This window comes from Bidens hawaiensis, unplaced genomic scaffold (genome assembly GCF_021521415.1).
Source record: "Bidens hawaiensis isolate Kalapana, Puna unplaced genomic scaffold, B.hawaiensis_p1.1 tig00002265_1, whole genome shotgun sequence".
NCBI classification, from domain to species: Eukaryota; Viridiplantae; Streptophyta; class Magnoliopsida; order Asterales; family Asteraceae; genus Bidens; species Bidens hawaiensis.
Window position 1 is genome coordinate 2,985,759 of NW_027491120.1, and position 15,852 is coordinate 3,001,610.

The following is a 15,852-nucleotide window of genomic DNA, read 5'->3' on the forward strand; positions in this document are numbered from 1 at the left end:
AGGTAACATTTGACTGGGCACAAAAGGCGTATAAGCATCTCCGGCATGGTATGACAGAGTTGTTCATTCCAACTTGGTTGTGAAGAAAGTTGAGACATTATGGACAGACTATTTTGTCCAAGCTAACTATATTTACATACACAGGCTATGAGAATAGACTAAACACTAAACAAAACTTTTAAAAATTTATAAATATAGTTATAACACGTATTGTTAAACACAATTCAGAACCATTAGTGTGATAAAAGTGGTATAAATAGTTTTCCTCCCTGTCAAGAACAAAAGGTTATCAGAATTGTAATTGTAGCTTAAAATTAAACTAAGCAAACTATTCAGAATTACAACATTTAATTCAATTCTTAGATGGTAAAGATAGGAATCCATTCTATAGCTTCATACATAGCATTTCAAAACAAAGTAGTAGAAGATAAACAAACACAACTATATAACAGATTGTAGTCCTACCATAACTTTTTTACATTGAAATCACATAACTCAAACTCTAAGTCTTCTCTCTCCGATTCAACAACAAAATGCCATGAGTGGCTTTTTTTTAAAGTGCGCAATGCGCTCCTATGCTTCTGGTCCATAAATCTGATGTTTGATGCACGATGTGAACATATCACCTATGCCATGTGGTATAAAAAATAAATACTAAAAAACTAATTATAAATAACTAAATGTAAACACATTCTAAGAACTAAAAAAACAATTTTTTTGAAATAACGGGATACAAAAAGAGAAACTCAATTTTTTTTCTTGGGTTTTAGTTTTATCGGGTCGAATTGTTAGGGTTTCACGGGTTTCAATCTGTATGACCTTGATCCCAGTGCCCTACTTCGGCGTTGAATTTGCTAATAAACACAGTTCTAAATATCAGAGTTAATAAACACTTTTTGCGGAATATAAAACTTCATCAATATATTACATAATCTTTCAAATAATTTCATAATAAACAAACTTTTGTCTTTAAACATAATATAAAAGTTATATTGAAACATCACAACATTCTTCTAAAGATGCAAGCCTCGTCAGTCCAATGCCATGGGTCTTCATTCAAGCTAGCCGCCTTAGCCTATTTACCTGCGTGCATAGTTGAAGTCAGCTAGACTGAGTGTGTTCTAGTTAATAAAGCAACATACATTACATTCACATACTTCATACATTCATACTTTACCTTCTTTTATACATACGTAAGTACATATCTTCATTCTTACCTTCTTACTCTCCTTCTTTCATACTTTCATATTTTATCTTACTTTACATATATAATTATACGTTTTTAAGAGCCTTTCTCCCTATAACCTCTCAGATATTATAAGGGCCTGGTCCCTAACCTCTCAGATATTATAATAGTTTGGTCACTATCCTCTAACATATTATAAGGGTCTGGTCCCTATCCTCTCAGTGTTATAAGGGTCTGGTACCTTTGGTTTGGTACCTATCAACTCAGATATTATAAGGGTCTGGTCCCTCCTTTCCGTTTAATCATACCTTCATACATATATTTCTTCATAATTTCATTCATACAATTTCATACATACCCTTCTATATCATCCATACATACTTTATAAAACATTCACATAACATACACTTACCACTTAAGCTAAGTGTATTAACTAATCACATCGAGTATGCATACATCCCTGAAAACATAACAAGGAAATGGGGCTAGAAACTCACCTGTGTCCTGTTCTTCTCTTAGTTAACGGTAACTCCCTTCCTTAGCTGTACACGACTAACTGTGTAATAAGTTTAAGTGTTAATTAACTAACTCTAACTTTATAATACTTCTATGTTAGTGAAACCCCTAGCTACGGGGGTCAGGGGCAGCGCCCCCGGAAACGGGGTCTAGGGGCAGTAGCCCCTAGCGGGGTCTAATGGGCAGAGCCCCTGGCTGGGGTCGAGCTGATAATTCATCAAAAAAATTTAAGTTTAAACTAATATAATCGAATGACAGGTTCTAATCGAATGGCCTTATAATCGAATGACATATTCTAATCGAATGACCATTCGATTCGATTACTTTTTCGTTTGATTAATTTTCCATTCGATTACTTTTCTTTTTGATTCGAATACTTTTCTATTCGATTCAAATACTTTCCTATTCGATTCGAATACTTTATTCTTCGATTAAAATACTCTTCTTTGAATCAAGTTTCTTAATAACTCGATTCATATAAGTTTTCCATTCCTATCACTTTCCAGCCTTCCCTTTTTCCCGTCGTTCATAAGAAATGAGCCTTCGTCAATAACGACATCGTTTTCTTGCAATAACCCGGTCCAAAAGTTACCTGTTTGTCCCGTTTCATTCCAAAACACCTCGTTTACGTTTAAGTTCTTATTTTTCTTGCATAAAAATGCCTGATTTGCCTTAGTATCAAATCTTAGGGCAAACCGACCTTAAAAACGTGACCTTTAATCTAAAACGTACCTTTTTAGCTCACTTCTAGCTACGGTTTAGCTTCCACACGTGTCTAAGGACGTTTTTCTTGTTTGTATGAGGATAATCTAACATAAACCCTTCTTGGTTCAGATTAAAATCTGATCCGTAAAGGATAAAGGTATTTGTGTGTGTGTTTTGAGTGTGTAGGGACGCAATGTTGGTGGAAACGAGGGTTTTTAGGGTTTTAGGAGGTTTATGGGGTTTATATACCCTTAAGCCCATGGACCTAAGGCCCATCATCATCCGTTATTCCATCTTTTTTGAGTAATAAACTATCATCTACCATGTCAACCTTGATCAGTACCTTAACATATTCTTTAATTGTTGATGGATTAGTGTGCAATAAATGTTGAGATTCAAACTGCACAGTTAGTATAAACAAACTATCAACCAAAAAAATATAGAAACACGTTGAGAAGTAAACTATTTAATAGGTTCCATAACCAGAATACGATATTATTACTTTCAATGACCAATTTGAAACTAAAACATAATATGTCATGAATAGGTAACCTAGAAGGATCGAGCTTTTTAATCTAACACAAATCACAACCAATATGAAATTAAAGAAATCCATTTAATTCAAATTGAACAAGACAAACATGGACTGTGTTTGTAGGAGTCGGTCAGATCAACATTGGTCGTGCACCACCTCTTTATGATTGGTAGTCACAAACCATTCAAGCTACTATGCACTAAATAAGAGAAAACAAATGAAATAATAGATTAAAAACATCCATATGATACATTTAAATTCTTGCACAATATCATGTACATACATGAAAAAAGCATAAATTTTTGATCTTGAAAATTTCGATTCAAAAAATTAGAATCAAGAAAACAAGTACATTTGAGATATAAGAACTAAGCTGCACTATAGTGTGTGACTATCCAGAAGTGTCCCATAGGACCTTACATGGTTACCAACGGAACTAGGAGTAGAATTTTCGATAGAAGTAATACTAGGAAAATAACCTGTCGCGAAGGCACCTTACCGTCTGGCGCCGTCCGAGATGAAAGAGATAATGTCCCAACTGCAAGAACTCCTCGACAAAGGTTTTGTAGGGCCGAGTGTTTCCACGTGGGGGTGCACCAGTGTTGTTTGTTAAGAAGAAGGATGGAAGTATGAGGATGTGCATAGACTATCCTGAGTTGAACGAGCTTATGGTGAAGAATAAATATCTGTTTCCATGGATTTATGATTTGTTTGATCTATTGCAAGGTGCCAGTTGGTTCTTGCAAATAGACCTCAGAACAGGCTATCATCAGTTGAAAGTGAATGAGGTAGATAATCCCTAAGACAGCGTTTCCGACACGATATGGACACTAAGAGTTTCTCGTGATATCGCTTGGATTGAAGAATGCTCTTGCTGCATCTATGGTTATGAGGAATGGGGTATGTCGTCCGAGGATGGAAAAATCCGTCATTGCCTTTATTGAAGATAATTTTGATTTATTCAAGGAATGAGTCTGACCATGCCAAACACTTGAGAGAAGTGTTGGAGACGCTGAATGTAACATCCTAAAATATTATAATATTAGTTAAAGGAAGATCTCGTTAAGTTTTCGAGCGTTAAATAATATTAGCTAGTGTTTAAGAAAGAATCATGGACTTGGATTAATTATGGTGGATGAAAGGGTAATGGTCCTTAGGTCCATGGGCTTAAAGGGATATAAATATCCCCTTAAAGCATCCTAAAACCCTAATCCTCATTCCATCTTTCCATATTTGCCTACACACTCAAAAACACACACATATCACTATACATATACACGGCCGAGAAAGTTGAGCGAGGTTCGGGATCAAGTGGACGCTAGTTCGTGTAGATCCTTATTATACAAGCTTTATACAAGTTAAATGAGATCCTAACGAACACGAAAAGGTATGTTTTAAGCTTAAAGTTTACGTTTTTATGAACGGCTGGCCTTGAAACTTGAACCTAGAGTAGATCGGGTATAAACAAAACGTAAAGTTATAAACTTGATGTTAAAACGAACCTAATGAACCCGTAAACATAAAACGGCTCGTTTAAGATAAACCTTAGAACCAATATTGAACGTTTTGAGCCTAAAGACCCAAACTTTATGTCTTTCCGGGCCAAGTTTTACCCAAACAAGACCATGGGAATGATCACGGGTTCGGTTAACATCATATCCAGGAATTTCTCGGTAAAACGATGATGATTTTGGGGATTAAGAACGAACAGCGGCGGCTACTGAACAACTTCGCCTACAAGCGAACTTCGCCTGCAAGCAAGTTCGCTTGCACGCAAGTTCCCCTAACTGATCAACTTCGCTGTTGATTAAGTTCGCTGCCAGTTAAGTTCGCCAGATACTAAGTGCTGGCTATAACTTCGCCACTCTAAGTTCGCTCACGTATAAGTTCACCTATGAATATGTTCTCTTGTAGTTAACTTTGCTTAATGCTAAGTTCGCTTGTATATAACTTCGCTTGTATACAAGTTGGCTTACAATTAAGTTCACGTAAGTTAAGTTTGGTAACAAATCGGATAGCGAATCAGACTTAACTCGTTATGAGGAATAAGTTAACGTATTAGGAAATAAATTAAAATCATAATGGAAAATGTGTTAAGACAGCTCGACCCCAGCCTGGGGCTCTGCCCCTTGGACCCTGCTAGGGGTTGCCACCCCTAGAACCCCGCTGCCAGGGGTGCTACCCCCGGACCCCCCGTTCGTTGTGGGTTATATAAAGATAGAAAATACGATATGAGTAGGAGTAGTTAATTGATACATGTATATATTATACAGTTAGCCGTGCACAGCTCAAGAAGGGAATAACAATTAACGGAGAGTGTAACATGATTCAGGTGAGTTTCTAGCCCCATTTCCTTGTTATGTTTTCGGGGCTGTGTGCATACTAGATGTGAATGTTAATACACTTACCTTAAAATGGTAAGTGTATGCCTTATTGACCAATTGTGATAGTTATGTATGTATGCTTGACAGTACGTGAACGACCTTCGGGTATTGCACATATTGTTAAGGTAAGTATAGTGTAGTATGTATGATATGTGTATGTGAATAAGGGAGTATGTACGATTATGTTGTGTATGGTATTAATGGTATGGATATGATAATGAAAAGTATGGTAAGGTTAAAGGGTTGCATATCCTAATAATATATGCGAAGGTTAAAGGGTTGCATACCCTAATAATATATGCGAAGGATAAGGGGTTGCATACCCTAATAATATATGCGAAGGTTAAAGGGTTGCATACCCTAATAATATATGCGAAGGTTAAAGGGTTGCATACCCTAATAATATATGCGAAGGTTAAAGGGTTGCATACCCTAATAATATATGCGAAGGTTATAGAGCGTAATGCTCTTTAAAACGTAAGGTAGTATATGAAAGAAAGTGTGAAGGTAAGTAAGTATATTATAAACGAAAGTACGAAAGTATGTAGTTATGAATGTAACGTATGTTATGTGATTAACTAGAACTCACTCAGCGTAGCTGACTTTTAGTATGCACGCAGATGAGTAGAATGAGGCAGCTCGCTTGAGGGGACACGTGGCATTAAATAAGAGGCTGGCATTGGAAGGCTCAAGACGTATAAGTTTAATGTTTTGTTTATTTTGAAAGATGAGATGTTGTTTGAAGACAAGATATGGTTTGTTATGAAATGTTTTATGAAATTTTTTATATTCCGCGAATGTTTTAATTAACTATGATATTCAAAACTGTGTTTATGAGTAAATCCAACGTCCAAATGTGAGGCACCGGTAACGGGGCCTTACACTGAAGAAAGAGGTCTTATTCTAAGTTTTTCAAGTGTACCATCTATACAAATCATAAAAGTTTGAAGTATTTATTCAAACAGAAAAGACTGAATATGAGGCAGAAGAGATGGATATGGTTGATAAAGGATTATGATTGTGAAGTCAAATATTATCCTAGTGAGGCTAATATGGTCGATGACGCACTAGGCCGTAAATATAAAGAGGTTATCACGACGATCAAGTCGTATGATCAGTTAGCACTTCGGATTGCATGAGCATGATCTGCGAGGCGCAACAGAAGTTATAAGGGACGAGAGCAAGATGAAAAAGGAATGAATGTTTGGGTTACACCGAGGTTTGGAAGATAATACTTATGATGTGAAAATCATATTTGGTCGCCTGAGGATTCCATGTCATGGAGATATTCGAGGCCAACTCCTAGATGAAGCTCATAAGTCTAGATACTCAGTGTGCATCGAGTTTTCGAAAGGAAAGAGGTTGATTGCAATGAAGGCGTATACTCATGCAAGTGAAACCCTTAAGTAGACGTCGAGTAAAAAAAATGAGTTTATGGTATGTGATACGGAGAGGACATGATAGTTTGCCTACGTGGATAAGAACAACCAAAAGAGTTACGAATATGGAGCTGACAATCATACCGCATGAGGATGCCAGAAACCAAGAACATAAGACATGCAAGGAAGGCGTGGAGATGGTTTAGACTTATGTTTATTTGAATTGAATCTTAACATGAGTGATTATTTTTGTCACTGATAAACATGTGATCCTGAGAGGAAAGTCCTCTAGAACGGAAGGGATATAATGGTATTGTAAATGTCCATATGAAGGACAACACATGCCCGGAAAGGAAGTTGGTTAATATAAATAGTTATGATATATCAGACAACTTGATATGCAGTAGCAAACAACAATGGATTCATAGGACAAGAGCTGAGAATAAAAGAAGGTTTAAGTGGTAACTTTAGGAGTTCTCTGACAAGTTATGCAATGGATGTGCTCAAGAATTACAAGAAGTGTTCTATCTTGAGGACTAGACAAAGGGAATTCAAGAAGTAATCCTTAAGGAGAAACTGGAAATGTTTCATTTATTTGAAATTAATATGTTTTGAATGTATCGCAAATCAGTATTTGCTAAAAGTTGTAATTAGGTAGAAGAGTCATTCAATGCTTAGTGTGGTGACGGTAAGTGCAATATTTCTGTTTGAAAGACAAGAAATACCAGTATGCTTAAGGAAATGATGGGGACTTACTAAGTCTATATAAGGAAGCGTAACATCGAGGACATCATGGACAAGCTACTGTGGACGACTAAAAATAATTAACATCACTCGATGATTGTAAGACAAAGGATAAACTCGTAAGCTAGGAAGCTAAAGAAAGGATGTGAATACATGAATTGTTACTATTACAAGGACTAAGCAGGTTTCGAGGACGAATCCTCTTTTAAGGAGGGTAGACTTGTAACATCCCAAAATTTCAAAAAATGATATTTAATATATTATTTATTTATGATGGAAAAGTTTACTTGAGTTAGTAGACGAAATAATAAAATAATAAAGATTGAAGGTTAAGTAGGCTTTAAAGATGGAATTAAATATGGACCAAAGAGGAAAGATGGGCCTAAGATCTATGGGGATTAAGGGAGTATAAATACCCCTTAAATCCTAATCCTTTCCATTTATATCCATCTCTAAACCATAGCCTACACCTTAAAAAACACGCAGTTCTCCAATTCCCGTTTTTGAGAAAATAACCCACAAAGACACGACGATTTCTGGAGCTCTAACCGTAGGATCGGTCTCAGATTTTAGATGAGTGTTCATGGAAAATAAACGAACATTCCCACCGATCAGATCTTCGATCAGAGGTCGGTAAGTCCAGTTTTATCATCAAAACTATAGCAGCTCAAAAATGAAGATTCCAGCGACTGTTCAGCTCCTCTGGCCACTGTAGCAGCGTTTTCCAGTGACGGAGAGCAAATGGATTTGTAGATCGGGGCGAGACGGTTCCGTGACCGCTTGAATCCCTTAATTACGAGTTCGGTTGATATGGTTTTGGTCTATTCGAATAATTTTGATCATAAACCTTAAATGTACGTTTTTGTTAAAAAGGTTTACTTTTCGTGTATAGATATGCACGAAAATTGGTAGGATGATAGAACGGTCCATGATAATTGATAAAGTAATGAAATTGATAGTAAACGGGCTAGTTGGTTCGGTTCGGGTAAAACGAGTAGTGTTCGGTTTGTGAAAAGGACGGGTAAACAAAGTCGGTTTTACATGAAACTTGGTGGGATAGTTATTCGGACCTTATTATGTGAGACAAATGTAAACTTGAACATAAATAAGTTGTTTGGAACGAAATGGGTTACAGGGGCGCATATGATGTTAGCGTGTAAGGGTGTGTATCCGTATAAGTATATACGTCGTATAAGTTGCAACGTATATGTATGCATGTATGTAGCGCATATGTATGAGTATGCCGTATATGTATACCACGTATATGTATATAGCATATCTATGCATGTGCGCAACGTATAAGTATGACCAGCGTGTATGAGTAACATATAAGTATGACCACGTGTATGTATATGTAACGTATAAGTATGACATATGATGTTAGCGTGTAAGGGTGTGTATCCGTATAAGTATATACGTCGTATAAGTTGCAACGTATATGCATGCATGTATGTAGCGCATATGTATGAGTATGCCGTATATGTATACCACGTATATGTATATAGCATATCTATGCATGTGCGCAACGTATAAGTATGACCAGCGTGTATGAGTAACATATAAGTATGACCAGCGTGTATGTATATGTAACATATAAGTATGACCAACGTGTGTGTATATGTAACTTGTATGTATATGTAGCGTATATGTATACGTAACGTATATGTATGAATGCCGTATATGTGTAACTTATACGCCAGATGTAATTATGCCCTAGGAGCAACTTATACGCCAGGGAGGACTTATACATGCTTAAATGATTTTCTAAAATAAACGAAAAATAAACAGCTTAAACGTACGTAAACGATAAACATGGACTTATATAATATATGACCTAAAGATAGTAATTAGTTAACAATGAAAGGTGACGTTTAAAACGAGAAATGAGTTAGAAATATGATATGATTAGGAATAGCCGGCACACCTCAAGAAGGGTATAACCATAAATTTAGAAAGAAATCGCTTACAGGTGAGTTTCTAGCCCCTTTTCTCTGTTATGTTTTTCGGGGATGTGTGCATACTCCTATGTGTTAGTTAATACACTTACCTTAAGTGGTAAGTGTATGCTATATGATTGTTTTATGAATGATATTGAACGGATGTATAAAAGGTTAGGAGTATATATGTAGATGTTTATGAATATGTATATATATATATAATGCATGTATGGTAAAGAACGTACGGTTGTATGACAAGATATGTATGGTTGTATGCTTAAAGGGTTGCAGACCCTAATAATATATGCGAAGGTTAAAGGGTTACAGACCCTAATAATATCTGCGAAGGTTAAAGGGTTGCAGACCCTAATAATATCTGCGAAGGTTAAAGGGTTGCAGACTCTTCTAAATTCTGTGAAGGTTAAAGGGTTGTAGACCCTAATAATATCTGCGAAGGTTTTAGGGTGAAAGGCTCTTTAAAATGTAGAGATAATTATGTATGTATAAGTAAGCTAAAACAAGAAAGTATGAAAGTATGAAAGTATGAAAGTGTGAAAGTATGAAAGTATAGAAGTACGAATGTATGAATGTGTGTATGAATGAAAGAATCGGGTTTAGTATGTAATATGTATTTACGGATACATATAAATATATATGAATGTAATGTATGTTGCCCGATTAACTAGAACTCGCTCAGCGAAGCTGACTTTTAGTATGCACGCAGGCAAACATGATAAAGGAGCTGGCTTGAGGGGGACACATGGCATGGACTGAGCTGACTGGCATCTAGTGAAGGAAAGTTATGATTTGTGTTAAGATAAATTGAAAGTTTAAAGACAAGATTTTAATATGAATGCTTGATGTTTTTATATTCCACGAGAAGTTTTAATTAACTATGATATTTAGAACTGTGTTTATGAGTAAATCCAACGTCCAATGTAGGGCGCCAAAACCGGGGTCTTACAATATACCTCAGCATTTGGCTACTAAGCTTAGCCGGATGAGTGAGCGAAGAAATCGATATGCATAAACTAAGCAATTTTAAGGCCTAAAACAACTAATTAGGGCTTCTTTTTTTTTTTGAAAAAAGTCACAAACATCTCACAACAAAGTGAAAACAGATTTTCTTTCAGGGCCCAATATTCGACCCTTGTTCATTCCTAGAACAACGCGCGCCTCGACGTTCAACATGCTCATGCATATCACTGTACCATTAAGCCCATCACAAAAAAATACATATTTTGACAATATAGTTGACGAAACAAATATTAATTGGTTGGTCATACCTGATGTGTCTATGGAGGATGTTGTGGTGGCTTTTGGACTTGTGGATAACCGCCATATCCAGGATAGCCTCCATAGTACATGGTAGCGGGATCTTGTGCAACAGGAGCATAATCATAAGTCTCGTATCCCTGTCCATAACCGTTGTAACCACCACCATTGTACTGGCTTTGCTGCACCTGAGGCTGAAGCTGAACAAATGTAAAATAATGTTTTACAATAAAATATTAATTAATATATTCACTTTTTATGAAGTTAGATTAAATACAAAAGGTGTAAGATAGGAGGCCTATAAACGAACCTAATGTTCAGTAAATTGTTTAGCAAGAAGTTTGTTCATTTAAAAAATAAATGAACATGAACAACATTTTCTCATTTAGCTAAACAAACGAACATGAACATGTCTCAGTGATTTGTTTGGTTACGTTAATTTATGCTAGTTAGTTTACATTTGTTTAAATTCATTGTTTTACGTTCTTTTATAAATTTTTAAAATTTTTTATGTTCAATTACAATTTAGTTGAGGTTTACAGAATTAAAATATAACTCATTAGTCGGGTTTTAATAAATCTCTAGGCCCAATCAATTAATTTTTACATTTACTTTGTAATGATTTTCACTAAGTTATGCTCATTCTTTTACATTCGTCAACCGTTTCCTTATACTATTAACAAACGAACATGAGCACATTCATTTTCTTAACAAGTGAACAAACAAGAAACCCCTGGTCGTTTAATTGTCCGTGATTGATAGATTGTTCGGTTTGTTTACAAGCCTAGAAAATAATTAAACAAACCTGTTTACTTGAAGGACTACGCCCCCATGAAATACGCACGTTTGTCCACCCAATTGAGTTCCTTGCAGCATTCGCAATGCTTCTTTAGCACAACATCTGCAAGTGCATGATAATATATCATACAATCAGCCGCGTTTAATAATTTCTAACTATTCTGAATCTATAAAAAAGTTTGGAATAAATACATACATGTAAACAAACTAAACAAATCCGCACCTCTTGCCCACGTGGATCTTTATATGAACTAATTATCTATATTAGCCGAATACTTTCTTAAGAATGTCGTCTGTAACGTTAGGATCCAAACCACCCACAAATATCTGTAATTAAATTTTTAAATTTGTGAGATGTTATGTTCTAAAAGACTGTAATGAAACAAACTACTTTTTGTTATTTGGATCTTCTTCGTTTTATGCTCCCTGAGTATTTGGGTATGAAGCTGCAAGTAAAGCAAGCTCGAATGAAATTAAATGAATCTAAACAACAACAACAGCCCGATCCTAACGGATAATTCAGATCCGACATTATAACAAAAAGAACGACAGGGTACAAATAAAAATAGCCGGGAAATCAAAAGCATAGGACTTATAAAAGAAAACAAATTGGTTGCATAAAATGAAGAACCAAATAGATTATGTTGTCATCTCATGTCTTGATTTGATCATAATTTCATATAATTCATTTTTCAATATACTCAACTTAAACGACAAACAAATACATAAATAAGAATATGTTGCCTCCTAACTTTTGTTATTTAAAGTCACATATCAGATTTTATAATAAGAGTCCTATATGAATGCAGAAAGAGAATCAATTCACTGAATAACCATTTCCACTGAAATCAGTACCGGGCTCTTACATGGTAGAGTTGGGTGTAACATTCGTTACTTTTCAAACCCAAAAACCCGACCCATTTTAAATTTTTGTTTTTGTTTCAATTAAATTTATATATTTTTATAATATTATTAATTAATCTCAATTTTCGTTAATGTATGTTATGTGATCATTTCTATGCAGTTATACATTTCACCACCATTGTAGTATTACATACTCATTTAAAACATTCATAATCAAGATCAAATATTTATGTACATGTCCCGTGCAATTTACTAGAATTATTATTTAACTACAACTACTACTTTTATTATTTATAATTATTATTATTATTATTAATTTTATTATTATCATCATCTTTTCATATGTTACTTTACTAATAAAAACTAATGAATGTTTTAATTCAATAAAATTTATTAAAAGAGTTAAACCTTTTGAATACCCTATTAAACAATTTTTAATTTGTGTTTTAATTATATTAAATATGATTAAATTTCATAATTTCCTTAAGACATAACAACTCTATATTTTCAATATAAAATGAGGACAAATCCTCCATTATTTTCACACCTCAATCCATTCTTTTCTTAAATTTAAGAGCACTAACAAGTAAGTTGTTACCATTTCAAGCATTTTATAGCTTTAGTTTGGATTTTATCTTGAATGTTCATACTTGTTCATAAGTTGTTCCTCATGATCATGTTACTTTTATCATAAAAATATTATATCTTGGTTTTAAGAATCATTATGATCATGGATATCCAAGATGAACACTTTGATTTTTCTAAATCTTGGATCAAGCCTAGTTATTTTGCAAGAACAAACATGAATATATATTTATCTAAATATTATGATTCGTTGATCAACATAACTTATAAACTTTCTTTTAATAAGATTAATTATAAAAATTCATTTTATTTAAAATATTTTACAATAGATATAACATACTTCATATCTTTGAATTAATAATTGAGTAAATTAATTATTGTTTATTTTATTTCAACATAACTACTATTTATAATTTTCTTTAAGAGAATTCATGCAAAATATTTAACTTAATTAATTAATTATGTTACATGGAAACAAATGTTTAATCATAAATTGTTATTACTATTATTATTCAATCTTATATTAATAAGTTATAATTATTTGTCTACAAATCATTCTTCAACTAATAAACATCAAATGATTTATATAAACTTTATTCATTTTTGTTAAACTCATTAAAAATCCCCAAGTCCCCATTTACCATAAGTTAATTAACTTTATAATTCCGGTAGCCAGTCCTTGATTTTTTTATCTTTGTTATTATTTATAGTTTCGTGAGATTCAATTGCTTCGTTTGTTAACTCGCTTTCGGTTATTATTTCAAGTTGTCTTCAATATCAAATGTGAGTTTCTCACACCCCCTTTTACCCTTTTTAACTATTTTGGGGGTAGCATATATATCCTATCAACAATTCAATTTCGATTATTTATTATTTACAAACTACAATTCGCATCATGGACTTGTGTGCTTATTTGCTACTTGCTCAAATATTACGTGCATGGATTTTTTCGATAAGTATGATCATACGCCCCCCTTTGCACTCGGGACCATTGTTTCTAGTGGAAAAGGGACTCCGATCTGAGTACGTCTGTGCACAATCTCAACTGGAAAAGAACTTCATTTATTCTTTACACTCATGGACCATTGTTTCTAGTGTAAAGAACCCTTATGTATTTTTCACAAGTTTTCATGGAATTGTATGGTTTTTATGTAGTATTTAAACTGTGTGTACTCACAAACTATTCAATTAGTTTACTTTATTTTATATATATGCTACAGGTACTTTCATTAGAGGATGAAATGAAGAGGATACTAGAAGTTAGGTTATCTAGATAATAAACAAGAAGATGTTTGTTTTGTTCCTTTTCCCTTGTGTTTGTTCATTTGAAATAACTTGTGTACTTGATGCTTTGGAATGAATTAACGATAATATTGTCACTTAATAGTGTCACATGTGTTTTGGACAATATGTAAGTCACACTCAGGCGTTTCCACTTTAGCCGGGGTGTTACAGATTAGTATCAGAGCCGTGACTATAAGATAGGACATTAGACGTAGTGTTCTGGTAGGTTATAGTTTATTTGCTTAATTGTTTAGGTTGCATGATTAGAAATCATGTGAGCCTTATTTGATTGTTCAATGCACATTATTTGGTTATTATTAATTTGTTTATGCCTCATGGACTCAAATACTACTATACTGATGATTCAATTACCTCAATTACACAAGCACACACAAGTCCAAAGGTTTATGTTTAACGCAAAGATTTTCAGTAATCAAATTTTCGATATTTGGTTGTTCGATATTTTTTCTTCTTAATGATGGTTTCGTTATGGCGGGTATGTAGTAAACTGTAAGGGGGACGTGCCTGTTTTCCGAAACTCTTGACACCAAGGTTATTGAAACCTAAGGATAAGCAATGTGTATAAATCCCAATCAGACGCGGGACCCGGTTGCTTACCTGGAGAGTTAGGAAAGAGCATGAACTCTATTAAGCCAAAGCATGCCACTTTCAACGCCATATGAATCACAACTTTAAGTTTTCAAATGCGACCATGTTCTCTTTGTGAAAATAATATGGTTTCACTCCTCTATGTTTTACAATGTGTTTTAACTGGAAGTCTGTACACGAATACCAAGCTTTCGGTTCGATTTAATTACGCATTTTTATACGAGAATAGTTAATAAAATTTTGTGACTCATTTCTTTATTTATTCATCCATTTACGGTTTAAAATTTTAAATGTTCAAAAGGTAATAACCGAATTTCAACACGATTAATTTATTATTTTACTATTACGTTTTAGATTTGAAAGTTCAAAAAGTTATGGTGATACATAAATGGTTGAATTTCGATTTGATCATTATATTATTTTATTCATTTACTACTACGTTTTAGAATTGAAAATTCGAAAGGACATGGTGATACATGAATGGTCGAATTTCAATTCGATTACCTTATCACTATATTCATTTAATCTTATGTTTTAGAATTGAAAATTCGAAAAGTCATGGGTGGTACCTGAAAACTCGATTTTCAAATTCGATTTCACTATTTATTGTTAAGTTTAATACCTTTTTCCCTATGATTATTCAATAATTTATGAGATTTTCGTTTATTGAAAGGTGAAAACTCAAGATGTTTCATGAGAATTCCAAGTTCGATTTCAAATTTGTTTCACGCGATTTCTTTTCCTTACTTGTTTTTATTGATATATTTATTAGTCGTTTTCATACTCACGTCCCAAGTCACACAAATTTTTCATGTTTCGTATCATGCCTCCTCGTTTTACTAGTTGTTACACTTAACTCGAAAAAACAATCCAAGTTATCAAGCAATTGGCCTCCGCGATCCCGATCACTCCACGTTTAACCACACCCACATTCATCGCTATAGTAATTCTCAATTCAAATCCAGCACAATTCTTGGAAACTCAAACCAAACCCAACCGAAAACCCTCACAAAGAAACACACCCTTTGTACATTATGTGTAAATCCCATCA